Source organism: Moschus berezovskii, chromosome 8 (assembly GCF_049115385.1).
Source record: "Moschus berezovskii isolate FMDL1 chromosome 8, NW_MosBer_1.0, whole genome shotgun sequence".
NCBI classification, from domain to species: Eukaryota; Metazoa; Chordata; class Mammalia; order Artiodactyla; family Moschidae; genus Moschus; species Moschus berezovskii.
In genome coordinates, this window is record NC_142467.1 from 17,564,474 (window position 1) to 17,592,196 (window position 27,723).

The 27,723-nt window shown below is 38.9% G+C and overlaps 1 protein-coding gene across 3 annotated transcripts in view; it reads left to right on the forward strand.

Moving 5' to 3' along the window:
• ARB2A (ARB2 cotranscriptional regulator A) overlaps positions 1-27,723 on the forward strand; it is a 422,973-nt gene that overhangs the window by 381,579 nt on the left and 13,671 nt on the right. The window lies entirely within an intron of this gene.

Genomic DNA, 27,723 nt, shown 5'->3' on the forward strand with positions numbered 1-27,723 from the left:
TTCTTCTTTTTACCGTACTTTTCCAAAATGAATGTGAATTGTACATGAGTCCTTAAAATTATTTCTGTGGAATAGAAATAGCTCTTTTTAGTGAGAACCCTGTTAATACAGAAGCTATAAAGTGATATTGAATTCCGTTTTTAACCAAATACACAGTGAAAATTATGTTTCTTATACTTTCAGAAGCTTTTAACAATCATATTTTTTATGATCATTTTACTGGAATGATTGGGTTACTGAGACTAACAGGCTTATTAGCAGGTTAGAAGCAAAACCTGCATTATCTTGTCATTTTTAGTATTTGGAACTTCGCATCTACATTTTTCAAAAAGCATTTAAACAATTTTTTATTTTTTCATAATACTGTATTTCTTTCTCTGGAAAAGAAAACATTTGAAGTTAAGTACTTAGCTCAGAAAATAGCTGTATCTCATTTTTTAAAATTCACTGTTACTGAACTCCCACTATTCCGAAGACTTTACCAGTCAGTCATTCAGCCAGCGGATGTTTATTGCACTTCTGATGTGTGCCAAACACTGTTCTAGGCACTAGGGTGGATACAGAAGGACACACAGCAAAGCCTCTGCCTTGAAGGAGCTTGCATATCACTGAAGGCAGATGGACAGTTAATGTAAAAGCCAAAAAACAAGCTAGTAAATAAAGAAAAAAATTAGTATTATTTCAGATGTTACTAAGTGTTGTGATATACATTTAACAGGGTAAAAGATTGGGAGTGACTGGGCAGGAAATAAAGGAGCAGAGATGCTCCTTTAGCTAATTTTTTTTCACACTTCGAGCTTGCCCAGTCCTGCTGCTGCTACTGCCCTTCATTAAACTATTTGAAAACAACATATTCTCTTTGGGCGTGCGTACTTGCTAAGTCGTTTCAGTCGTGTCCGGCTCTGTGACCCCATGGACTGTAGCCCAGCAGGCTCCATTATCCATGAGATTCTCCAGGCAAGAATACTGGGGTGGGTTGCCATGCCCTCCCCTAAGGGATCTTCCCGAGCCTGAGATTAGAACCCACATCTCTTATGTCTCCTGCATTGGCAAGAGGGTTCTTTACCACTAGCGCCACCACTGTGACACCCCATTCTCTTTGTACCACAAAGCAGTGTGACATCACTGACTGAGTTGTTTTCTCCAGAACTGATGAAAATGTGTGTCCAACCACATTTCCTGCACCCTCCCTCGTACGCTGGTAACTGATTGAAAAAGGTGATACTTCCAACTTATACCCCCTCACTACTTACACACTGTGGTTTTCCCTAAGGCGTGGAAGAAGAACCAGATTCTGGGCAGCAAAAAAAGAAAAGCAATCTCAAGTGTCCACTGTAGATATCAAGTCGAGAATATCTAATACCAGATTTAAAGACTCAAACACTTAGAATGATAGAGTCACTGAACATAGTAAGAAAAGTGAGGGAAACGGATGGATATGAGTCAAAGCATTAAGTTTTCCATTGCTAATATATTCTAACTGTAAATCTGTCCTATAAATTGGCTCAAGCCAGTCTCCACTTATATATATACATAGTCATTTATATGCAAATGATAATATAACTGAAAAGTAAGCTCTTAGAGGGAATGTATCTAGAGAGTAAAGAACACAAATATCTCATCTTATCTGAAACTGGCAGATAATATTTCTGTTTGGATCTTACTTTAAAACATATAAAATGCTTTCACACATAACATCTCATAGAGCCATCAAGAACAATGCTGTGAAATAGGTATCATGATTATCTGCATTTTACCGAGGCTCAGCAAGGTGATCCACACAGAATCGTAAACCTAGAATGTTAGAAGTAGACATTTCACCCAGGGCTTATATCTATAAGTCCGTTATGTTCTCCAGAACACTACAGTTACAAATAGATATTTTCAGGAGGAAGCAGACACAAAAGAAAGGAGTCAGAGAGATGATAGGATTGAGTCTGAAGCTATGGCTAACAGGTCAGTGAGAAAGTAATCAATGGTGTCTTTTAGCAACAGAAAGCTAGAACAGAGAAAATGGATCTCACATTCAGTTAGAAAACTAATCAATGATTTTTGAAAGGAAAGTTTCCAAACAGCAAAGTGATGATGATAAAAGTTTTGCAGTCATCAAGGAGGGATTTGATTTAAAAAAAAAATGGAGGGTTCTTATGCTGAGGGTGTGTTCAAGTAATTCTATGAGCAAACAGGTATTAAGAATCAGTGTATAACTAAGATAAGTAATAAAGTTCAGGAAGCATGAGCATGCCAAAAGGAATGAGGATAATGTAATAGAAACATAAAGACATCAAAGAGAGGAAAAATACATTTTCGTGTGATTGTCTCACAACTGAGCATTCTAAAGTACAAAATGCATTTCTGTGATCTGTTGTGGAAAGAAGAATAGGCACAGAGAAAGGAAGGTATTTCAAGCTGGAGTTACAGAAACCATAGCAAATGCTTCCTCAGCATTCTCCATTACCGTGTGGTAGAATACTGGTGACTATGAAGAAGCATAGAGGGGACCACAAGCTTCATCACAGGAGAAGCTCTCCAGATTTTCTCTCTTACACAAAGCCCTTTCTAGGGTCACCATAAACTCTCTTCCGGTGGCCTCTGGGGAAGTAGATACCAAGAAGCATTCAAGGTCATTACATACAAAACTACTCAGAATCACCAATTTTCTTTTCTCCTCCCTGTGTGTTTTTTTTTTTAATTTTTCTGAATACAACTAAATGATAAGCTCTTCAAGGACAAAGGCCAACATGTCTAATTTATTCATCCTCACCCCTGGCACAGTATACAGCATACAGGAGCCACTCAATCCATGTTCACTGAACTGAACTGTTTTAAAATGTAAAATAGGAGTCACTCGTTCATTCATATAGTCAGCACACTGACACTAAAGTCAGAAAGACAAGTTTGAATCCAGACACTGCCCACTTGCCAGCTTTGTGACTTTGGTTAGTTCATAATATTACCTCTCTGGGCCTCCGTTTTCATTTCTGTGACTTAGGAATGTTGACCTCTGTATTACTAAGCACACTGAGTGTTATAAGGACAGAATCTGATAATGCATATGAAGATAAACCAGAAGTTATCAAGTGCTATAACAAAAAATGGCATTTTTCTATGGAACCAGTAGTGCCAAGGTGCTCCCGCGGCTGACGGGTTTCCGCGTCAAATCTAAATGCTGAGTTCAGTACAGGTAAGCAGGCTTATTATGAGCAGATCTTCTTAGAATCTTTCAGTTGCAAATAAACTCTGTGAAAGTATGAGAATGGACTAGAATGAATGTCTTTTTCTTTAAGACCGAAAGACTTTTGGTCCCGGTGGGAGAGGGAGAGGATGGGAAGACTTGAGAGAGTAGTACTGGAACATACATATTATCACATGTGAAATAGATAGCCAGTGGAAATTTGCTGTATGGTGCAGGGAACCCAAAGCCAGTTTTCTGTGACAACCTAGAGGCATGGGGTAGGGAGGGAGGTTTAAGAGAGAGGGGACATGTATATGCCTGTGGGTGATGCGTGTTGATGTATGGCAGAAACCATCACTATACTGTATAGTAATTCTCCTCCAATTAAAAATAAAATTTTTAAAAAAAGCATCCAGTTCATGTGAAGTGAAAGTCACTCAGTCGTGTCTGACTCTTTGCAACTCCATGGACTATACAGTCTGTGAAATTCTCCAGGCCAGAATACTGGAGTGGGCAGCTTTCCCTTCTCCAGGGGATCTTCCCAGCCCAGGGATCGAACCCTGGTTTCTTTACCAGCTGAGCCACAAGGGAAGCCCAGTTCATGTAAGTCGCGTCAAAACACTCAGTAACAGTCGGTCTTATCTTTCAAGGAGCGTCATGTGCCGGGCACTGTCCTTGCATTTTATGTACATGAACCTAAGTTCTCATCACAAACTGCAGTGAATGTATTGCTGCTATTTAGTCCCATTTTTACGGATTAAAAAAGAAAGAGGAATTAAAGAACTTGCTCAGGATTACAGCCGGCAAATAGCATTGTACATTTAAGGAAACTGGCACTAAAATAAGTGACTTAAGCAACATTTGCTCTTTCTAAATTTTATTCTCTGCTTTTTCCACCCTGTTACAACTCTAGTTCATATCTATATTTTCTCTAGACCAAAGTATTCCAAAGTGTGTTCTGTGAAATAAAATCCACACAACTCTGCTTAGAGAAGCACATTGGTCAGATATGTTTGGGAGATGGTACACCCTGAAATCCTCCTTGTCTGTGTCAGGGCACATTGATCCCTCTGAGAAAAGCTGCTGTAAGGAGCCTTCCAAAACTTAATTGAACCTTAAATCAGCAGCCCTGTTGACGCCCCACAGAGCCAGAGGTCCATGGAATGAACTTTTAGAAAGGTTGAGTGTTGTTAATTAGTAAATGCAATAATCGTGATGCCAGTTTGTACCAAAAGACGTGGAGCACTGTCTTCACCATAAAACATGTAAAGTTGTAAACGCACAGTTGATCTGATAATTTTCCTAAATGGGTTCGACCAATTTCCTAAAGATTTTTCTATGTAATGTTTTCCTAACTTTGACCACAGTTGGGGCTATAACAAAAAATAACAGAAATTCAGATCATTTTTTCAAGTGAGAAACTATACCCTAGTAGATGGTTGGATTTATTCTGTGTTACTGAGAAGTATTACCTTGATTATTAAAAACAAGTGTAAGTCAGTGATTTTAATCTAATGGAGTAAACATTTCAACTTGGAGGAAAAGCCAATGACAGAACTATTTCTTCCTCTTCTAAAACCAAGAGAAGAATAAAGAATGTTAATTCATTTAGCTCTGTCAGACCAAGATCCTCAATTACTTGAGTCATTTAAAACTTCTTTTGAGTAAGAATAGAATGGTACCCAAATTCATTTGAACGTCAAGTACTTTTGGATCAACTTGAATAAAGAATACTGTTTTGTCTCTTTTCTCCTGGGAAAACAGAATGTGCATTGCCTGTTTTCGTTACTTCATTGTCATGTATTTTGTTAAAATGGCATAGAGTTTAAATTATTATTATGTGCCCATTAGTTCTGCTGCCTTGGGATGTAATGACTCATATTAGTAGTCTATGTAATAAAAAGGGTTGGTGAATTTTTACTGAACTGTCCTTTTGGGACTATAATTTTTAACATTCTCTGGAAGCTTGGCAAATCCTTTAATGATAAAGTGCTCTTACTCTGTCTTTATTATCGACAAGTTCATAACGACCAGAACTGTTTCCTGTAGATGTGGAACCCAACACCCTGTTGAAATGATTAGTTCCAAGCTTAAAGAGTCACCAAGAATACATAATTTAATGTTACCATCTTAAGGCAGATAAAGTAATTCTGTAATCTTGTTAGCAGTAACACTTGACTGAGGTCTCTATGATTTATTAGATGAGTTTATCTATTTGAGGTAGTTACCAAACAACATCTAATTATTATAGACATCTTCCTGTCCTAAACTTTAAATCACTGAGGACTGTAGAAGAAGAACAGAACTGATACAGACTAATTAGCTCAGTTGCTAGCATGTGTTCAGTCGTGTCTGACTCGTGACCCCATATACTGTAGCCCACCAGGCTCCTCTCTCCAAGGAATTTTCCAGGCAAGAATACTGGAGTGCAGTGTCATTTCCTACTCCAGGGGGTCTTCCCAGCCCAGGGATCAAACCCATGTCTCGTGTCTCCTGCATTGGGATGCCCATTTTAATTTATATTTCCACAGATTTTTTTTTAACCTGTTCCAAATTTCATATGGGCTTCCATCATGGCTCAGATGGTAAAGAATCTGCCTGCAATGCAAGAGACCCGGATTCAATCCCTGGGTCTGGATGATCCCCTGGAGAAGGGCATGGCTACCCACTGCAGTATTCTTGCCTGGAGAATTCCATGGACAGAGGAGCCTGGCAGATTGAAGTCCATGGAATCACAAAGAATCAGACACAACTGAGGGACTAAAAAATAAACAAAACAAAACCTCATATAAACGGCATATAGGGCATCTATTCTTTTGTGTTTGACTTTTTTCACCTAACATATTATTTTTGAGATTCCTCCAAGTTGTTACATGTATCACTGGTTCATTCTTTTTAATTACTAAGTATTCATTTTATTATCAAAGTTTGTGTATCCATTTATTTCACCTTCATTTTTACAAGGCATGTTTTCTGATTGGAAGACAAGTTCTGGGTTGGTGAGGGTGTTCTTTTCCCCTTGTTTTGTTGGTTTTTAATTATTATTTTATTGTCGTCTAGCCCCCATTGTTTTTGATGAGAAGGTAACTATCATCTGTATCATTGTTCAACTATATGTATTATGTCCTTTTTCCCCTGGCTACTTTCTAGTTTTTTCTTTGTCTTTGGATTTTAGTGATCTTAACTATGATGCTAGTGTGATATCCTTTGCATTTATCCTGTTCAGCATTTGCTGGACTTTGATACATCAGTTGGTGTTTTTACAAAATTTGGGGTTCATGGATATTACTTACTCAGATATTTTTGCTGCCCTATTCTCTGTTTTTTTTAGCTCTGTTGATTTCACTTGATCATTTTTCAAGTTTACTGGAGCTTTCTTCTGCCTTCTCCAGTTGGCAATTAAGTCCATCCAGTGAATTTTCCTTTCAGATATTATAATTTACAGTTCTAGTTTTTCCACTTGGTCCTTTTTTAAGGTTTCAGTTTGTCTGCTAAAACACGGTTATCTTTCACTCAATCTGTCCATCTCTTTAAGTCCTTGTGTGTGTGTGTGTGTGTGCACGCGCGCACTCACTCACTCAGTCGTATCTAACTCTTTGCCACCCCATGGACTGTAGCCCACCAGGGTCCTCTCCCCGTGGGATTCTCTAGGCAAGAATACTGGAGTGAGTTGCCATTTCCTACTCCAGGGAATCTTCCCAACCCAGGGATCAAACCCATGTCTCTTACATCTCCTGTGTTGGCAGGCAGATTCTTTACCACTGTGTCACCTAAGTTCTTGGATGTATTTATAGTCTTAGTTTGCTGATTCTGATGTCCAGATCATCTTTCTGCTTCTGTTGTTTTCCTTTTTTCTCTTTCTTTGGTTCACATCTTCCTATTTCTTTGTATACCTAGTACGTTTTTATTACATGTTAGATATTGTGGATGATGAATTGCTGTCTCTTGGATTCTGTCTTTTGGCTTTTTTTGTAGTGGGCATGTAAATTATGGATGGATGGTGGATGACCCTGGACTTCTCCAGACTTGGTTTTGTACTTTGATCGCCGAAGAATCGATGCTTTTGAACTGTGGTGTTGGAGAAGACTCCTGAGAGTCCCTTATACTGCAAGGAGATCCAACCAGTCCATTCTAAAGGAGATCAATCCTGGATGTTCATTGGAGGGACTGATGCTAAAGCTGAAACTGCAATACTTTGGCCACCTCATGAGACGAGTTGACTCACTGGAAAAGACTCTGATGCTGGGAAAGGTTGGGGGCGGGAGGAGAAGGGGACGACGGAGAATGAGATGGCTGGATGGCATCACCGACTCTGTGGACATGAGTTTGAGTGTACTCCGGGAGTTGGTGATGGACAGGGAGGCCTGGCGTGCTGTGATTCATGGGGTCGCGGAGAGTCGGACACGACTGAGCAACTGAACTGAACTGAACTGAACTGATGATGAATTTTGCCCTTATTATTAAAATGAACCCTTAGACATGGCACATCACCTTTACTCCTAATGAATAATCTGTGTTTCAATGGAAAAGCCCACAGTATTTATCCAGCCTCTATAATTTGATAGGATTCAAACTCTAAACTGTCCCTCCCGTGGTGGACAGCTGCTCAGATCTCTGCTCAGCTGTTTCAGCTTTCTGTCCGTAGCCTTCTTTTGATTCCTTGGAATCTTCTTCATGAAAACATAGTTCAAAATTCATCTAGAAACTTGAAAGGAATCTACACATATTTGGAACTTCCTCCTCTGTGGTTGGCTACTTTTTTCAGGAATTTTCCTTCCTAGTTTCCAGCTGTTCTGGCATCCTAGAATTCCATCTTCTTGACACTTTGAGCCAATAATTACAGTCTTTTGCTTGGATTCTAGCCACCTGGCACCACGTAGAAAGGAGAATTCTCTCAAGTTAAGAGCCACCCCATGCAGATCCCTGCTTTGAAGGGTTTAATCTCCTCCAGTTTATACCTGCTTCTGGTTGCTTTCCAGAGCCATCAAATACTTGTATGTTATGTTTTGTCCAGAATTGATTATTGCCACCATTGGAAGGGTTACCTGATGATCAGAACAAGAATTTTCAGCATAGTATTTTTAAATGTAATTGCATCAAACTGTGGTTAATTTATCTGTTACTAAAATATTGCATTTATGTAAACAAAAAAATATGTTGTGCATAGGGAAAACTATCTGAAAAAATAGATTTCAGGTTATTTCTGAATGTTGGAATTATTAATGATTTTTTTTTCTTTTTCTTATCTGTTTTCTTCTTTTTCTCTCTAGCCACCATAGGTTGAACATTATGTTCTTTCTTTGTTGTCCTAAGCAAAGTTTCTGTTTATGATTCCTGTTTATAATAATACTTGTGCTTCTTTAATGCATTTCAAATTATGACTTCACTAGGTTAACTGTCTAATAAAATCCTAGTAGTATATCTATATGGTAAACAATACTCTTTCTGCTTTTAGGAATAGATAAATTGAGACAAATCAAAGTTAAACAGCTTATCCAGAATTTCATGCATATTGATAGACTAGTCAGAAATAGATTTTAAATTTTAAGTCCCTCAGTTCAGCTGTGTAAACTATTTCTAAGCCATCAGCAACAATGTATGCAGTTAATTCTACATTCTCTAATGGGTATGGAAGAAAATTATCATAGTTAAATATAAGCCTCAAATATTTTAGAAACTTCACTTTTGTCACTGATTTCAATCGCCTCTGCATCAAATCTTTTACTGGAGCTTCTAGCAAGTTGAGAACTTGACTGACTTTAATTATAATTCAGATTACCTCCCAAGGTCTCACAGGAAAATGACCGGAAGGCAGGCATTGAGATAGGAGTTTTCTTCTTTCCTGGACTGCAACTTCTTTTAAAAATACAATCAAATGTTATCTGTTATTTACTGATAGATATGTAAAATGTTTTAATCATTTTCTTATGTTTTACTATTTACCAAGATAGTTTACTGGAAATGTCATAGAACTTAGTGTTAAAATTAGCGTTGTCCTTCTGAAGTTTCAACCATGAAAGTGTCAGTCGCTCAGTCCTGTCCAACTCTTTGTGACCCCGTGGACTGTAGTCCACCAGGGTCCTTTGTCCATGGGATTCTCCAGGCACAAATACTGGAGTGGGTCACCATTTCCTTCTCCAAGGGATCTTCCCCACCCAGGGATCAAGCCTGGGTCTCCCGCATTGCAGGCAAGCTTCTTTACCTTATAAAACTACCTTGTAAAAGATACGAAATAAAGTTATCTTTTAAACATCTACAAAAATGTATGAAAACAAGAATTAATAATTACTAAATCTCAATAGGTTTTCCTATGTGATCCTAGATTGAATTTTTTTTTAATGTTTTATTTTTTTGGCCACGCCACACAGTATTGTGGGATCTTAGTTCCCTGATGAGGGGTGAAACCTGCGCCCCCTGCATGGCAAGTGCAGAATTTTAAGCACTGGACCATGAGGGACGTCCCTGGATTAGATTTTGTATTAGAAAGTAAAAATGCCATAAGGATTACTGGCAAAATCGGCATACAAATGGGAAGATAAAAGAGTGTCGTACAAGTGTAAACTCTTCTGAATTTGATTACTGTAGTTTACATAAGAGAATGTCTTCATTGTTAGGAAATATATTCTAAAGGGTATGACATTTGTAACCCACCCAGATAATTGAGAAAAAAATAATATGTATATACAAATATGAGTGTGTACACAGAATTACACAGAGTAAAAGAGTAAAGGAGAAAACAAACATAAGTTATTCTAAAGTTTAAGGACATAATATTCTTTTTAAATATATAATTAGGGGGCAAATTCATATCAATGTATGGCAAAACCAACCAATATAATATTGTAAAATAATTTGCCTCCAATAAAAAATAAATTAACTACAAAAAAAATAAATAAATAAATAAATATATAATTAGGCACTTTACCATCCATGAAGCTGTTTTCTGCACTGTGTGGCATGAGAAAATAGCGTCAAGTCCAGAGCTATGTCTCAGTTTCTTAAGAAACTCACTTTCTAATGAAATTCTTTTTACAGGAACTGCTTTCTTCAACTATAATTTTAGTTTGTAAAAGATTCACTTTTCTAAATCAGGTATTTCCTCTCTGGTGATAAATCTTGAACTGCTACATTTTGGTCAAATGCAATTCTGAAATAAAGTGTGAAATATCATCAGTGATAAAGCACATGTAGTGTTCTGACTTACATACATAAAATGTAAGTTTAAAATTCAGGCAAAGATTATTCCCAAAATTTCAAAACATGTTCTCTAATAATTACGTTAGATACTTCATGTCAGTGTCTTAGGCTTGCATCATCCCAGATTCTCAGCATTTTCTCTATTTCACTTTTAAAGATAAGAAACAAGAGTTTTACAGTTCCCATATTTCACTGAGACCCATGCTGTCCCTCATCTTTTTGGCTGTTCCTTTGTGTCAGGAAAAGATGTGAGTTATATGAAATTGAAAATGTTGCTTTCTGTGTGAAAGTCTACAAAAAGCTTATTGTGCTGTGTTGGGGGAGAAAAATGTTCTTTTTAAAAATACTGGATCTGGAATGCTTACACAGAAATCTGTTGTTTAGGAAATGACCTATTGATTGGCTATCTAAAGTTCATTTGTATTTGTGGCTTATGGAAAATTGGTATCTTTCATCAGCTGAGAACAAATACTGATCTTCCCACACTCAAGACACATTCAAGGTGCTGTTTTAACAACAATAATAATAATATGGATATAAAAAAGGAAAACGCAGATTTTGTAGAAGTATCATGCTAACCTATGACAGTAATAATTTTTTCTGTATTCCAATAACTGTGTCCATATCAGATCACTGTGGCATGGATCATCATTTTATTTGGGGACACGACTGCTGTGCAAAACTTCTGTATTTAATGCCCATCTTTAGAAACATAACCAGGAAATGTGGATCTGATAGCAGGTTTTTAATCTGGCTTTAAAAGATGAACTTAATGAGGGAATGAAGAGAGAAAGAAAAGCCTACAAAAACTAAATAGAAAAATGCATTTAATGTTTGTATTCTTTCTTGCCTGCAGTATACTGGTTACTGATCAGGAAGAAAAATGCTTTCCAGTTTGGGCAATTTTTTGTTTTTGTTGGACCATTCATGTGTTTCAATCTCATTCCCCTTTGATTAGTTCAGTTCAGTCGCTCAGTTGTGTCCGATTCTTTGTAACCCCATGGACCGCAGTACGCCAGGCCTCCCTGTCCATCACCAACTCCCAGAGCCTACTCAAACTCATGTCCATTGAGTTGGTGATGCCATCCAACCATCTCATCCTCTGTCATCCCCTTCTCTTCCTGCCCTCAATCTTTCCCAGCATCAGGGTCTTTTCAAATGAGTCAGCTCTCCGCATCAGGTGGCCAAAGTACTGGAGTTTCAGCTTTGGCATCAGTCCTTCCAGTGAACACCCAGGACTGATTTCCTTTAGGATAGACTGGTTGGATCTCCTTGCAGTCCAAGGGACTCTCAAGAGTCTTCTCCAACACCATAGTTCTAAAGTAGTTGTCTGAGTAATATAATAATCCAGTTGTCTTCAAAAAATATGATTCTCTAAAGAATATATAGATCATCCATTCCTTTAGATGTGTGTAATTTTATCTCTTGAGCACCTGAGTGTCAGGTAACCTAACACTTATTACACTGATGTCCATCTAGTTTTCCTTCCCCTAGGTTGCTCTTTAGTAGTGTACCATAAGTGTGCATTAAGGATGCAGTTATTAAAAACAACTATTCTGCACAACTGGTTTGCTTTTACCACCTCGATGCAGTGAATTATCATCCACTGTGTTGCTCTCTTTGTATTTGTCAATAGAAAGCTCAATCAAATGTTTGACCATCACCTGGCAATTATACAGGTTTACATATTAGCCATCCTTATGTGTTAATCTTACCCTATCCCTGCCTCTATGCTATTTCTCTACTGGTTTTCACTTATTTCTCTTTTGTCCTACTATAATGTGTATATAAGTCATCTTAAATGCTTTCTCAAGGAAATATATGAATAAATATTAAACAAATAAGCCAAAGTAACTACTACTGTATTTTTACCTAATGTAATAATATTAAAGTTTTCACTGCAGAGATTAACTCACTGTAGAGATACAATTTTAGCCCCATTTTTTATATTTTGTAAATATATTTTTTCTAGTCAGTGGGTTATAGCATTCTTTATTAGAGATTCCTGGAGTACTTTTGTCTTGATGGTATGCTGCTGCTGCTGCTGCTGCTGCTAAGTCACTTCAGTTGTGTCTGACTCTGTGTGACCCCATAGACGGAAGCCCACCAGGCTCCCCCGTCCCTGGGATTCTCCAGGCAAGAACACTGGAGTGGGTTGCCATTTCCTTCTCCAATGTGTGAAAGTGAAAAGGGAAAGTGAAGTCGCTCAGTCGTGTCCGACCCTTAGCGACCCCATGGACTGCAGCCTACCAGGCTCCTCCGTCCATGGGATTTTCTAGGCAAGAGGACTGGAGTGGCTCGCCATGGCCTTCTCCACTTGATGGTATAGGTCTTCCTTTATTTTTTGTAGGAAAGTTTTTAACAACTCATGATTCTACTAATACATATACATTGTTGTGCCCCCAAACACTGAGATCTGACTGACTGAAGACATCTTATTGTCAGTAACCAACGTCTTCATGTCTCACTGTACAGATTAAATCCCCCACCATAGTTAACCTTCTCAGTGGATTCACAAGCTTTCCCATCAGTGTGACTTTTTAAATTTTCTCTATGGAAGAGAAATAAAATAATAGATGCCATTCACATTCAGTGATGCCCAAAGGATATACTTGAGATTCTCTGGGTGGTAATTCCCATCCATTGCCACTTAAATAAGACCCAAGTAATAATTCTAGCAATGATTTTAAAATATTTGGGGGAAAAAAGAGACCTTTATGACACTATGATTAACTTTAAAATGTTGCTTAGAACCAAGATACAAAGCAAAGAAGCAAGAACAATATGTACTTGTCAAATTTTGTAACATATGTAAAATCTACTTTACATCCATTGCCATATCTCATACTCCAGGGCTGCAATTGTTTACAAGCCCAGAAGTAAATTTAACTCCAGAGAGGAAAATTTAATTTTTTGAAAAATAAAGATTTCTCCCGTAAGTCTTCCGGACAGTTGCAGAAAAGCCTATATGGACAGTCCAACTAGAATTTTGAAATGTCCTTTTAGGATAAAGTTTAGTACAGATGCAGTAAGGATTATAATTGTAAATAATTTTCATAATCCTTCCTTAATCATTTAGCTGTATCTATTTCTATTCAGTTTTTATCATAACTCAATCCTTCCGTTCCATTCCGTCGCTCAGTCGTGTCCGACTCTTTGCGACCCCGTGGACTGTAGCCTACCAGGCTTCTCCGTCCATGGGATTCTCCAGGCAAGAATACTGGAGTGGGCTACCATTTCCTTCTCCAGGGGATCGAACCCGGGTCTCCCGCATTGGAGGCAGACACTTTAACCTCTGAGCCACTAGGGAAGCCCAGTGGAACTTAAAGACTGATACTCTGAAATATTATCTGGTATTGAAGTAACCAGTCCTATCTAATAATATGCCCACATCATTTTCTAAACTAGGAATAATAGGAATTTACTGTTTACATATTTGAGAATATATATTTCACTTAAAATCAATGCATTTTTATCTTAATGGGAGATATTATTCTATATGTATTGATGGTGTTGTGTAAATAAGTTCAGGATCTTTTAAGGATTCTTCTCATGTAGAAGGCAGCTGCATTATGTGATTTTTTTTTTTTTTTAAGAAAAGGACATTCAGAGAGGAAATGCCTTGGGGGAGAGAACTGAGAATAAAATTAAAGTAGTATCAGACAGGTGAGGGCAAATTCTAGAGTTTACTTAAATTGAAAAGATATCCCAGTGTTAGGAGCATAAGTGAGCCTCCAGAAGCTGTATCTGTCATAAGATGACCGGGAACTTTCATGACCAGTAGTGAGCAACTAGATGACATTACCTGACAAAACCTTTTCTTTCTTTTTTTTTTTTAAAGTGTATCATCACAAAATCAATCAAAATAGACAATGTAATAATTTTATTACAGATTTATATTCTAAATCTGTATAATATTTATATTATTTATATATTACAATAATATTTATCTTATTCACAATAATTTGCTTTATGTGATATTTCATTCGTCTCTATTAGTTAATGTTATGAGTACATTTGGAGGCTATTTTGCTTATAGTTTACAGTTTCCTTAAATTTATGACTAGAAGAAATTAAAGCTCTAAGAATTACAAAAGAAAAAGCTGAAATTATTCAGATATAATTGTTTATGTAGAAAATTCAAAATCTACAGATAAATTTTTAGGATGACAAGGGTAATTTAGGAAATTTGCTAAATACAAAATAATTATGCAAAAATCAATTGCATTTCTATACACCAACAACAAGCAGTTAAAGATCTGTTTATGGTAGCATCAGAAACATGTCATACTAAAAAAAAAGACAAAGTTAAGGGACATAGCATGTTCATAAATTCACTCGACACAGTAAACTTGTCCTTTCTCCCCAGATTGATAACAGAAGTTTAAGGTAATTCTTGTCAAAATCCCAGCAAGATTTTTTTGTAGATACAACCCTTTGAGGTTTCCAAGACCACCCACACTTCTGACACCAACCACAAGTAGGCGTCACTAAACCATCTTCAGGTTTCCTCATTTGCCAGAAGCACGCGCAGTGCTCACTGAAGGCAGTTATAAATCTAGTACAGTAAAGGGGTGTAGATCAAAATTAGCCAGGAAAAAGCACATAGGGCAGAGTCCAGGAAAGTTCCAAGGGTGAATTTCCATTTGTCCTCTTCCAGTTGAGTCTTGGCTAGGGCTATCTTTCCCCAGCAACAGCGTGTAAGAATACAACATAGAATAGTGCAGACTGGGGAAACTCACTTGAAACATGGTATCCAGAGTTTTTATTGGGACTCAATTCATATTGACATGGTTGACCACCTGTATTGCTGACTTTAATCTCCAGATACACCAGAGGTCCAGCTGAAACCTTTTGAGGCAATGTCAAGTAAATCATTACTGTACAGTAGATATATATAACTTTATTCTAAAATTTATGTAAATGGGCAAAGGAACTAGAATACTCCAAACAACTTTGAAAAAGAAAAATAAAGTGGGGAGAATCAGACTCTCTGATTTTAATACATCACTGGCAAAGATACAAAAAAAACTACATCACTCACACGTTGCTGGAAGGACTGTAAAATTGTGTGATGACTATGGAAAACAGTGAGGGAGTTTCTTGCAAAACAAAACATGCAAGTAATATATAGCCCAGCAGTTGTACTCTTGGTCATTTATCCCAGAGAAATGAAGATTATGTCACAGAAAAATTCATACATGAATATTTAGAGCAGCTTTATTGATAATAGCCAAAAAACTGAAAACAACCCAGATATCCTTTGAAATGGGAATAGTTAAACTGTGGTACATCCATATCATGGAACACTACTCAGCAGTAAAAAGAAACAAACTATTGATTCATACAACAACCTGGATAAATCTCCAGAGAATTAAGCTGAATGATAAAAGCCAGTCCCATGAGATTACAAACTGCATGATTCCGTTTATGTAATATTCTTCAAATGACCAAATTCTAGAAATGAAGAACAGATTAGTGGTTGCCAAAGGTTAAGGAAAGGCTGGAAGGAAGGTGAATGTGGCTATAAAGCGAAACATGAGTGATCTTTGTGGGGATGGAAAATTCTGTAGCTTAACTGTAGCATGTTAATATCCTAGTTGTCATATTAAACTATGGTTTTATAAGGTGTTCCCATAACAGGAATCATATATAGGACACAGGATCCATTTGTGTTATTTCTTACATCCACATATGAATCTATAATTATCTAAAAATAAAAAGTATAATTATAAATGAATGAATCCAAAAAAATGTGCAAATCCTCTATGGAGAAACTGATAAACCTTCATTCAGTTCAGTTCAGTTCAGTCGCGTCCGACTCTTTGCGACCCCATGAATCACAGCACGCCAGGCCTCCCTGTCCATCACCAACTCCCGGAGTTCACTCAAACTCACGTCCATCGAGTCGGTGATGCCATCCAGCCATCTCATTCTCTGTTGTCCCCGTCTCCTCCCACCCCCAATCCCTCCCAGCATCAGACTCTTTTCCAGTGAGTCAACTCGTCGCATGAAGAGACATTAAAGATGATCTAAATAAATGGCAAGATGTATCACAGTCACCGATTATAGGATTCAGTATTGTAGATATATCCGTTCTCCCTAAATTAGTGTATACAGGCTTAGTACAATTCCAAATCATTAAGTGACTGGGGCAGTCTACAGTGGCTACTTTACCACTTTGTCTTTCCTCCACCTCCTCTTCCTGTTGGCTGCACAGCAGAGGTCTGTGCTTTTGAGAGTCTGACGAAACAATATAAAATGACGCTGTAGATACAGAGGTTCATCTGATTCACGTTACGTATTCAGAACACTAGTAGCACTTTGCTTTGTAAAGTCACCAGTTTTTATTGCTGTGATCTTCCATATGCTTCCATTTCCTTTATTTCAAAATAAGACCCATCATCAAAATAGTGCCAAAACCAGAGAAAACATCTACGAATTTATGTTTTATTATATCTTAATACCATTTAATAAGTATCAGGTTTCTGGTGAATTCTGTTCTGGACAGGTTTTTATATAACACATATCTATTAAGCCTGAGCTGTGATTTCTGGAATTAAAAGTTTTGAGGCATTACCCTCAAAGAATTTGGAGATAAAACAAGGTATTTTCATACATGAAATGACTAGTTAAGCAAAGTAAGTATATGATAACACAGTATATGCTATATATACACAAAACACTGAAACATGAAGAAAGGAAGTGGTTGGTGTGGGGTAAGGTTAATCAAGGGAGTCTTATTAGAGGAAGTAAATATTGAACTGAATCTGAAAGTAATAAGACATATCTTCTGAAAATGTTTTATTATAATGCTTAGTCAATTTATAAATATTAACTGTATTTCAGCAAAGTGTCTGTATAGCTATGGCCTGTCACAGCTGCTCTGGACTTTAGATTTCTCACTTGTGAAATGGAGCTGTTAGATGAAATTTTATCTTGGGTGCTTTCCACGTTTTTACTATCTTATATTTGCTATGTTTCTATCTGCATCTAAATTTGAACCAAGCCCACTACATCTTGGGAATGCATGCTCTTTAACAGTTAAAGTTTGACTCTCTGCAAGTTCTCAGTTCCGATACTGTCCTAAACGTCCTTTGATGCTAATAAATTGTATTTACTAGAGAGGGACAACATTTTAGCTAACTAGAGCTACAAGATACTCTATACTTATCAGCTACTTACTAACAAGCTGTGGATCACCTCCACCCACCTCATCAGTTTGTTGGAGGGAGCAAGAAAAACACTCTACTCCCTTCAGTTTTGGTTATATCCAAAAGTTATATCTGGAGTATCCAACCGCTATTACATTCCAATTTTAGAGGATTTTATTTCTAGACTCTAAAAGCTGTTATACACTTCAATATAGGGTACATTGATCCATCTGTGTTGAAGATGAGTAAAGTTTGACCCCTGCCTTCAAAAACTTCACAATGGTGATCAATCTCTTCTCTGACTGGACTTCAGAATCACAGACCCTGAGATTTGGAAAAGGTTTAAAAATTGTCAATTGGCCTGGGCCTGGGAGAATGGGGGATACTTATAGAAAAACAGTTGATGGATTAAACCCAGAAAAAAGGCTCAATCCAGGGAATGGAGGGCTTTAAAGCACATGGAGAAATTTCTACTTAATTTGAAAGATTATGAAGAAAATTAGATATGTTTGAGCAGAGAAAGAGGTCTATGACACAAAGGATACTTTAGAATTTTTCATCTGGTAGCAGGGTGCAAGCTAGAAGAGGGTGAAGGCAGTGACGTTTAAGTTAGGAGGAAGTTTCTGGAGGCTAAGTAATAGGTTATTAAATCCAGACTGGTAACGGGGGAATGGAAAGGGAAGAAAAAGAGATTGGAAAGACTTGGCTGAGGTATAACTGTCAGGATTTGGTAACTGGTTATGGAGTCAGCGAACAAGCGAAAACAAAATCAAAGGCGACTGAGAAGCTTGTCTGTTCATAGAAGTGAAGAAAGTGGAAAAGCCTGCCTGGAGAGGAAGCCCACAGTCACCTGTGGACGGCCTGCAGAAATGGAACACTGGGAGAGCACATTCCCAGCCTGGTACTTTCCCACCACACACACCAGCCCTGAGGATCAAGAACCCAGCAGCATCAGCGTAGAAGAGCACAGTTGTTAGGAAAATGCTGTTTCTAATCCAACTACTACTTTGAAATATTTTATTAGGCTGCCTTTCAACTCTTAACTGCATATTACTGTTGCCTTCTGCTATAACTCACCTTATGGGAACCAGCAGTAGCTGTGTTTTATACTCTGAAGTGTGTGGGAGGAGAATGAGCCCCACAGAATGATCTAGAAGTGGGAGGAGTTGATGAATGCAATCAGAGAGGGTTAAATCCATCATTCCAACTCCCCCATAATCCATTCAGTCTTTACCAAAAAAAAAAAAAAGGTACTCTTTAAGTGCAAATTGTATTTCCCCTTTGATGAAACTGTGTAGCTTGTATTTGGAATAAAATTAAATTAATTCCATTGTACTCAAAATAAAATCAAAACCTTGCACTGTGGCCTGAGACGCCTCACATGGCTTGGAGGCTACCCACCTCTCTGAATCGTCTTCCACCTTCCCCTCACGCTCCATGCTCCAGGCATTGACCCTTCAGTTCCTTGACTGTGACTTGCTCGTCCCCTGCTCAGACCCACCTCCACACACACACCCCCCACCCTTGTTCTGCCAGGACCCTGCCTACAGCATCCTCCCCGGACCTGCATCTGGCTCCCCCTTTCCGTTCTGGTCTCGGGTCAGAAGTCTTTTCCCCCAAGTGTAAATGAACGATGACCTCTCCTCCCCTTGGCTGTCTTCATGTCCGCCATTGTGTTGGGTTTTTTTTCCACGGTGCTTCTGACTCTGAAATTATCAGGTTCATGGGTTACCTGGTTATCGCTTGTCATTCCCCACCAGCATATATGCTGCAAGAGCAGAGTCTTTGTATATCTTGCTCACCACCACATCCCCAGCCCAAAGAAATAGTGCCTGGCACACAGTGTGGATGAATGTATAAATTAATCACTCACAGGACCCATGGAAAAAACTTCCCACAAAATATATCCTCTAGAATAGAATCCACGGTTGACTAAAGAGGACCACAGAAGATTCAGATATTTGAACTAGTAAATGACTTTGTTTTGCGTAGAAATAAGGAAAGTATTTTGCAGTCCATTCAATCTCTCCCCTCTCTCTCTCTCTCTCTCGCATTCTCTCTCCCTTCCTCCCCCGCTCTTATTCCCTTTCCCTTTCTCCCCACCTCTCTCTTACTTACACAAACACAAAGTCAGACTGGCAGCCATAAGCTGTGGGTACCTAGCTAGGACCACAGAGAAGCTGGAAGAAAAGGGAAGCCTGACAAGATATCTAGAAAGCTGCACTAGCCCTCATGAACAGAAGCAGGTTCAGAAAGCTCTTTGCTGCTCGTGTTGGGAATAATATGATCAAAAACCTGTGGAAATAGCTATTTCGTGATTCTCTGCATTCCTTATTTAGAGCTCTGTGCTCGTATGATCCTCTGGTCAGTTCAGTTCAGTTCAGTTGCTCAGTCATGCCTGACTCTTTGCGACCCCATGGACTGCAGCATGCCAGGCCTCCCTGTCCATCAGCAACTCCTGGAGCCTACTCAAACTCATGTCCACTGAGTCGGTGATGCCATCCACCCAGCTCATCCTCTGTCGTCTGCCCCTTCTCCCGCCTTCACTCTTTCCCAGCATCAGGGTCTTTTCCAGTGAGTCAGCTCTTCGCATCAGGTGGCCAAAGTGTTGGACTTTCAGCTTCAGGATCAGTCCTTCTGATGAATACTCAGGACTGATCTCCTTTAGGATAGACTGGTTGGATCTCCTTGCAGTCCAAGGGACTCTCAAGAGTCTTCTCCAGCACCACAGTTCAAAAGCATCAATTCTTCAGCGCTCAGCTGTCTTCACAGTCCAACTCTCACATCCATACATGACCACTGGAAAAACCATAGCCTTGACTAGATGGACCATTGTTGGCAAAGTAATGTCTCTGCTTTTTAATATACTGTCTAGGTTGGTCATAGCTTTTTTTCCAAGAAGCAAGTGTCTTTTAATTTCACAGCTGCAGTCACCATCTGCAGTGATTTTGGAGCCCAAGAAAATAACGTCTCTCACAGTTATTGTTTCCCCATCTATTTCCCATGAAGTGATGGGACCGGATGCCATGATCTTCATTTTTTGAATGTTGAGTTTTAAGCCAGCTTTTTCTCTCTCCTCTTTCACTTTCATCAAGAGGCTCTTCAGTTCCTGGTCACTTTCTGCCATAAGGGTTGTGTCATCTGCATATTTGAGGTTATTGATATTTCTCCCTGCAATCTTGATTCCAGCTTGTGCTTCATCCAGCCTGGCATTTCGCATAATGTATTCCGCATATACATTAAATAAACAGGGTGACAATATACAGCCTTGACATACTCCTTTCCTGATTTGGAACCAGTCTGTTGTTCCTTGTCCAGTTCTAACTGTTGCTTCTTGACCTGTATACAGATTTCTCAGGAGGCAGGTCAGGTGGTCTGGTATTCCCATCTCTTTCAGAATTTTCCAGTTTGTTGTGATCTACACAGTAGATCACAGAGCTGATAAAATTACTTTTGAAAATGACAAGGGAACCTAGAAAAAGAGAACTTTTGCCCACAGCTGGGCTCAGATTTTACAGGGAACTAATATTCCTGGAGGCGAGGCCTTGTGACAACACTAAGAGTAGTATGCAAGACAAGAATGAAAACCAAAGAACGGACTTCCACACCACCTGTCTGGGTTTGATGAGCAATTAAAGCAACTAAAATGTGTCCATTTTCTATTGGTTAGGAGAAGTGTACTAGAGAGGTCTGCCAGGTTTAGTGTTGGAGAGCCATAGCTAACTGCAGGCTCTCTACTCTGCCTGAGAAGAAGTTTGCTTCCCAAAGTTGTCTCCTTGAATTTTAAGCTGCCCAGTGCCCAAACCACCACCCACTCCCCTTCCATAGACGAGACATATAGAAAATAGGCTGGAGGAAAGGACAGGCTTTCCCAGAAGCTGCGAATGACCCAGAAGTTTCTACCACTGATTTTGTTTGTCTTTGTTTCAGCCTGTTATCTCTGGTCAAGCGTGATGACTTGCCTTTAGGGTCTCAACACAATCTCAGCCGTAATGGGTTTGCAGTGTTGTTAGCAATCGAAGCCTTGCCTGTGTCTTCTTATACAAGTAATTGAACCAGGCCGTGTGACACGTGTAGTGAGCTGCTTTGGCAGATTCCTCAGTCTCAGTGAACGCCCCGCTTTGCTTACGCTGTCCCCACCCCCACCCCCATGTGACTGAGTCTCACATTTGTGCCTTCACTTGGAGAGTCACCAGTGGGAGCTCTTCTGTGTTCAAATATCGGTAGATTTATTCTTTTAAATGATGTTCTTCTTGGAAGCTCTAGAATTCATTTTGTAATGAATTTTAGTAGTAATATATGTTTTCTTTCTTTTTAGAAGGCACATTATTTTTCCATGCTCTAGTATTTCTCTAATTCTTTATAGCTTTCTAAAAATAACCACTGGTGAGCTCATAAATTCATTAGTTAATCCCACTGGGACTCAATAATGCATATTACAGACCTCCTGATTTTTATATATTAGATTTTCTCAAGAATTCCCTTACCTGTTATTATCAACATAGCTATATTGACAGGGTCTTCATTACTTCCTAATTGCTCATATTTCTTTTTCTTGTTAAAGATCAATTTTTAAAATCAAGCCTTGTCAGTTTGAAAGTATCATAGATATGTTATCCTGTTAATGTGTTTCATATCTTTCTGTTTTTTTTCCTTTCCCCCTTTACCGTAAGAAGCATATAAAATTTATTCATTTTTTTTTCTTTAAAAATAAATTATTTTGCAGGGGAGGGGGATGTCAGGGAGAGGGTAGGGAAACATAGTTGTTTTTCCTCCTGAAATAAAGATATTAAAAAGGATATTTCATATTCATAGGTGACTTTGGGAATAGTGATATTCCCTATTCTAAACCAGACCCTAAAATGTAAATTATGCATAAATTGTTGAAATTATTCCACGACCTTTTGGTTTCAGACCATGTAAAATAAGGTGACTAACAATAACTAGAATATTGAATGGCTGGCCAAGAAATTCTTCTAAATTATCTTTTCAGTGAGACCTTACTCATACTGTCCATCATATTATAGTAGTAAACCTCACCTCTGGAAAATCCGGTTGTGTGTGTGGGTGCATGCACATGTGCGCCATGTGTGATGTCACTTGAAGATTATTTGCTTTCCCAGAGAAATCTTCACTTTATTAAAAGAGTCACTGAAGAAGTAGATAACCTGTTTCTTCCTCTAAAAATATTCTATTTACAGAAATTATATTTACATATAACTTTTAAAGACATCTACTGCATACAATGAGGTACAGCTTCAGAGTAGTCTCCATCTACCAAAGTAAACATCAGGATTTTGGCTGCTAACTCAGGAGCATATTTTGGCATAGTTTTTGCCCCCCCCCAAAAAAAAATTCTAAGCACTAATATCAAGTGAAGAGGAGTATGGACAAGGCAGATTTGCAAGAAACACTTGAATTAAAGTCATCATAGGAAGAAGTAAGGGGCATTAGACAAGACAAAAGACAGCAATGTTTTCTTCTTGCATGCTATTCTTTGAGCATTCCACTGTCAGTGCTATTTCCAACTGTTTCTTGTTTAATTTCTAAATGCTGATACATAAATGTAGCCTCCTTCCTTCTCAGTTCCATTACAAGACACTGTAATGTGTGCTGTATGTGTAATGTGTCTGTATACATAAAAGACACATATAGTCTTCCGGGAAGACATGACACATTTTAGCAATTTGATCTTCCTCATATGACTTATAGTCTCATCCTTTATACTTAAAGTTTCTAACCTTTTTGACCATCTGTACTATCTCTACATCCTTGAAATTTGCTGTAGTTCATTTTTTAAACAATTGAGAGATAAAGAATATTCAGTGTAGTATTTTAATTGGAAGATCCCCCATCTACTACCTTTTGGTTATTTCACAATGAATAATGTCATTGACAAACAGTATTTGTGGAAGAAACATTAAATAAGAGAAGTAAAAGGCACTTTCTACCCTGTGTAAGGATAAAAGAGCTAGCTGTAAGTAGGGTTCAGGTTATAGTGAAATTAATCTCTAATGTAGTGAAAAAGAATTAACTTCATTTTTATTTAAGCTGACCCTTGATCATCTAAAAATATACTATCTTAACAAATATTTCATTGTGCTTTTAACTATCCTTAAATAAATTCTAGAGATAACATAATTCACCTACTGACAAGATTGCTAAATTATTGTATTTCCCTAGTTAACATTATGAAGGAAATAAAAGAAAAATAACCCATAATAAGAATAATATGCATATCACTATTTAAAGTGCTCAAGAAAACCTGCATGGGTCCTGTGCATCGGATCACCAGGAAGTCTACATCTACAAATACAGGCCAGTCGCAGGTACGCTTATCAGTGGCTCAAGAACTGTGAGCAGTGAGGCCAGTGATGAGGTATTTCTCATATAGTAATCCGTTCTTGGTAATATTCTGAACAACACAAAGCACAAAAGTCCTTCAATTTACATGGTACCTGATTCCTGGAAAATTCTGTTATATTAAAAAATCATGCCAGAATACTTTGTTAAACAAATCTAAATTCTAAGCCCATAAACAAGTTTTTCAACTACATGAATAGCTGGTGAAACATTTGAAAACCATATACACTGCAGAACAATGCTTCATGCTGTAATGCCCTGCAAGCTGAAGGATGTCCATCTCCCCTGCCTTCTCCCAATAAATGCCAACAGCTCCTCCCAGTTGTCTTGACCTCCAAAAAATTTTCCTACAGATTTCCAAAATGCCCCAGAGGCCACTACCATGTCCATTAAGAACCACTGATTATGACTGAGCAAGGGCAGTTTTTTGTAATAAAGAACTGAGATCCTGCACAATTATTTTGATACTGAATTGATTTTATGGACTAGGAAACTGAATTTGCCCCAAAGGTGAATCATCCAGTAAGAGAAAGCCTGCCAGTCTAAAGGGATACAAAGATCAACCTGGGAAAACCCTTTATCTCCTCATTGTGGGAATAACTTAGATTAGGAAAATGGGAGTTTGAAAAGTAGAAAGACGTTCACAGTCCCTAAAAAGAGGAGTTTTTGCTAAGGGTAAAGTGGTAGAGCAAAGACCAAAGAAGACTATAAAACCATGTTTATCTCCTTCAAGTAACATAGTTAGTGCTGACTGGACTAGTTTCCATGTTACCTACACATCACTGCAGTTTATTAATAAATGGCTGCTTTTTCAATTACCCTAAACTTTTCCCCCTTATTTCCTCTTATGAATAGATGATATAATGGCCTTGTGTTCCCATCCTAACGGAAGAAGTTCCCCTAAAGTGGTATATTTTTTAATTACTAGAAAGCTGCTTTCCAAAGTTTCCGTTCTGTTAGTATTGCTATGGGTGGATATTCATACTAATTTGTGAATATTTTGATTGAACTTCGGCCTTGAATTTTCAGAAATGGTCTCCAAACATGTTTTTGCAATGTGTATACAGATGGACATGCAACTATCTAATTTCCAAATGCTATTTTTAAATTATTAAAAATCTACTTTCAGTAATTTAGAAAAGAAAGCCATTTTTATATATTTATGTTACCACTCCTTAGTTTAGGGAGAATTCTCCCTCCCCCACTTCATTCTCCATAATTCAGTTTCTAACCCACCTTGCTTATTACTTTACTCCTAGCAATTTCCCTTCCTCTGACAGAGCACACATTCTCATTATTTATTCTCTTAAATTGCAAGGGTAAATATTGAGAGCTAGTGCAGGTCTTCAGTTATCTCAGGGACTTTGGTCTTTTCAGCCCAAGACTAATCAAGCAGAGAGTCATCGTAAGCTAAAACTAAAAAGCCTTTGTAGTGACTTGATCACCAGGGAAATTTGTTCATCCTTCAGAAAGACTGTCACCAGGAAAGAAAAAAAATAAAGGAGTTAAAATTGCTTCAGACCATTGACTCCTTAGGTCCCTCTAGATTTATACATTGAATTGGTTTTCAAGGGGTGGGAGGAATTATGAGAGGAGTTCCCTAAGAAAGCTTACAAATTCATCATAGCCTTGATAACACTAGTAAGTCTAAGTGTGATCACTACGGAGGAAATGCCAAATGAGCCTGTAAGCATGGGAAATGAGAAGGAAAAGAGACAATTAACACCTCTTTTTTTTTTTCCTATTGTGTTTGGGGATGGGTGTTTCCATGTAGTATGCATCTGAGAATAGTCAATATAATTGACTTAAAAATGTTTTTTCATTATAAGTGCTACTAATAATTATTATTGAAATGAAACTGGACTTACAAGACTATAAAAACAGCGTTGGTCATCTCATAAACTGGTCCAGAAACTGGGCCCCCTTTAAACATATTCACGAAATATTATTTAAAGTAGGTATGTCTGAGCTTATCTAGAACTGCTCACAAACTTCTTTTGTATTTGGAGAATATAGGTGACTCCAAATTCAAAGGAAGTCTTTAAGACTGTTAGCTGAATTAATCAGTGAAAGTTATATACTGACAATAAATATCGGGATGTTAAATATATTCTAAAGAACTTGAAATTTTACACACTTATTGATGCAGTCATGCATATATATATATAATTTTTTTCCCCAAGAATTCTACTAAGACATCAAAATCCAGTCAGGCACTTTAGGATTTGCCAGGATAAACCTACACTCATCTTCTTTCTCCCCTGACTAACACTGAATTTTGCCCAAAATGAGTAAGCAAATGGAAAGATGACCTCATTTTTCAGTCTGAACACAGCAGTGCTGGGGGATATTTCTCAAAGATATGACTTCAGTACTAGATCATTAGGCCAATCTGTAGAGGACAGGAGGGTAGACAGCATCCTTCTGAGGACACCTGTTAAAAGCGGGGCTCTCTAGTAAGGCCAGCTCCCACAGCTAAGTCACAGGCACAGAATATAGCTTTCTGCTCTCTGGTCGAGGCAGCCATAGCATCCTTATTGTTGTAACTCCCAGATTGTGATACTGTCACAAAACTGTTGCTAGGCAACAAATGTGGTTACCAGGACTCAGCGAATAGCTGAAGGGGAAAGCAAAGTGTTGCACCATTGTCGAGTAACCATAGCAATGACCTACTATTACAGACTAAAGAATTATCATTAACAATGTTAAAGTATCAGACAGAGGCCCCGAATCCAGAGACTTCCAGGCAGTGTCCCTCTGCATAATTGAGTGATCTAGGAAGAGATTTCAACCGTTTCTAAGCTATTCACTCATTATTTCTAGGGGGACAGTCTTTGTTGCTGTCATTTTTTTTTTTTAATTTAAAAAGTGTTCCGTTTATAAAGCTATTAGTAAAATGATGTGAGCTATCCCAAGGAGTCAAAAACAGCTTAGCGACCTCAATTCTTCTTCTGTCTACATCAATGTTATTATTTTTTTTTTGGTCTGTCTCAAACTGAAGATTTTATTAAAAAAAAAAAATTTACATTAGCATGAAATTGAAGCCCACAGAAAAGAAGCTGTAGTAAAATAAAAGAGCTCCATAAACTGAGGACTTAACCTTCATTTGGTGAGTTGCATTCCTCCTGACAACATAGGGGGACCTAGAGGCTGTTTTACTAGCGACTGCCTTGAACCACTTGGGGGGTTTGTTTAGTTCCTATGAAACTGCCCCCTAAGATCTGTTAAAAAATAAAAAAAAACACGTAGGCTGCTGGGACACTAAACTCGGACGTGTTTCCTTCTCTCGGGAAGCAAGGAACCGTGAGTGCTCCGCGGTGGGTGCGGCAGCGGCCGGGACGCCGAGCCGCGCCGGGGAGACCAATCCCCGCGCGCGCGCCGGGCCTGGGGGCGGTGGGTGGCTTTCCCCGGCGGCAGAGGGAGTGGCCCTTCCCCGCCCCGCGCCTCGATTGGCCCGCAGGGGGCGGAGGCCGCGCCTGGGGAGACTAGCGGGCCGCGGCCGCGCACCAGGGGTGGGGGGGCCGCGCTGGGGGGGCTCCAGCCCGAGAGGGCAGAGTCCCGGGGCCGCGGGCCCGGCCGGGCTTCGCCGGCGGAGCCCGCCTGCGAGACCCCCCCGGGGCGGGGGGGACCCACGTAAGCCCCCAGGTACGGGGGTGGTCCCCAGGGGTCGCAGGCCGCGGAGGGGCGGGGTGGATGCTGGGGGGTGCGGGGGGGCCGCGGGCTCCGGGACCGACGGCCGGCGGCCCCGTGTCCCCCCGCCCCTCCTCCCGCGCCGGCGGCGCGCGAGGCCACCGCGTAACCCCCCCACCCCTTCCCCTGTCTGTGCGTTTTTTC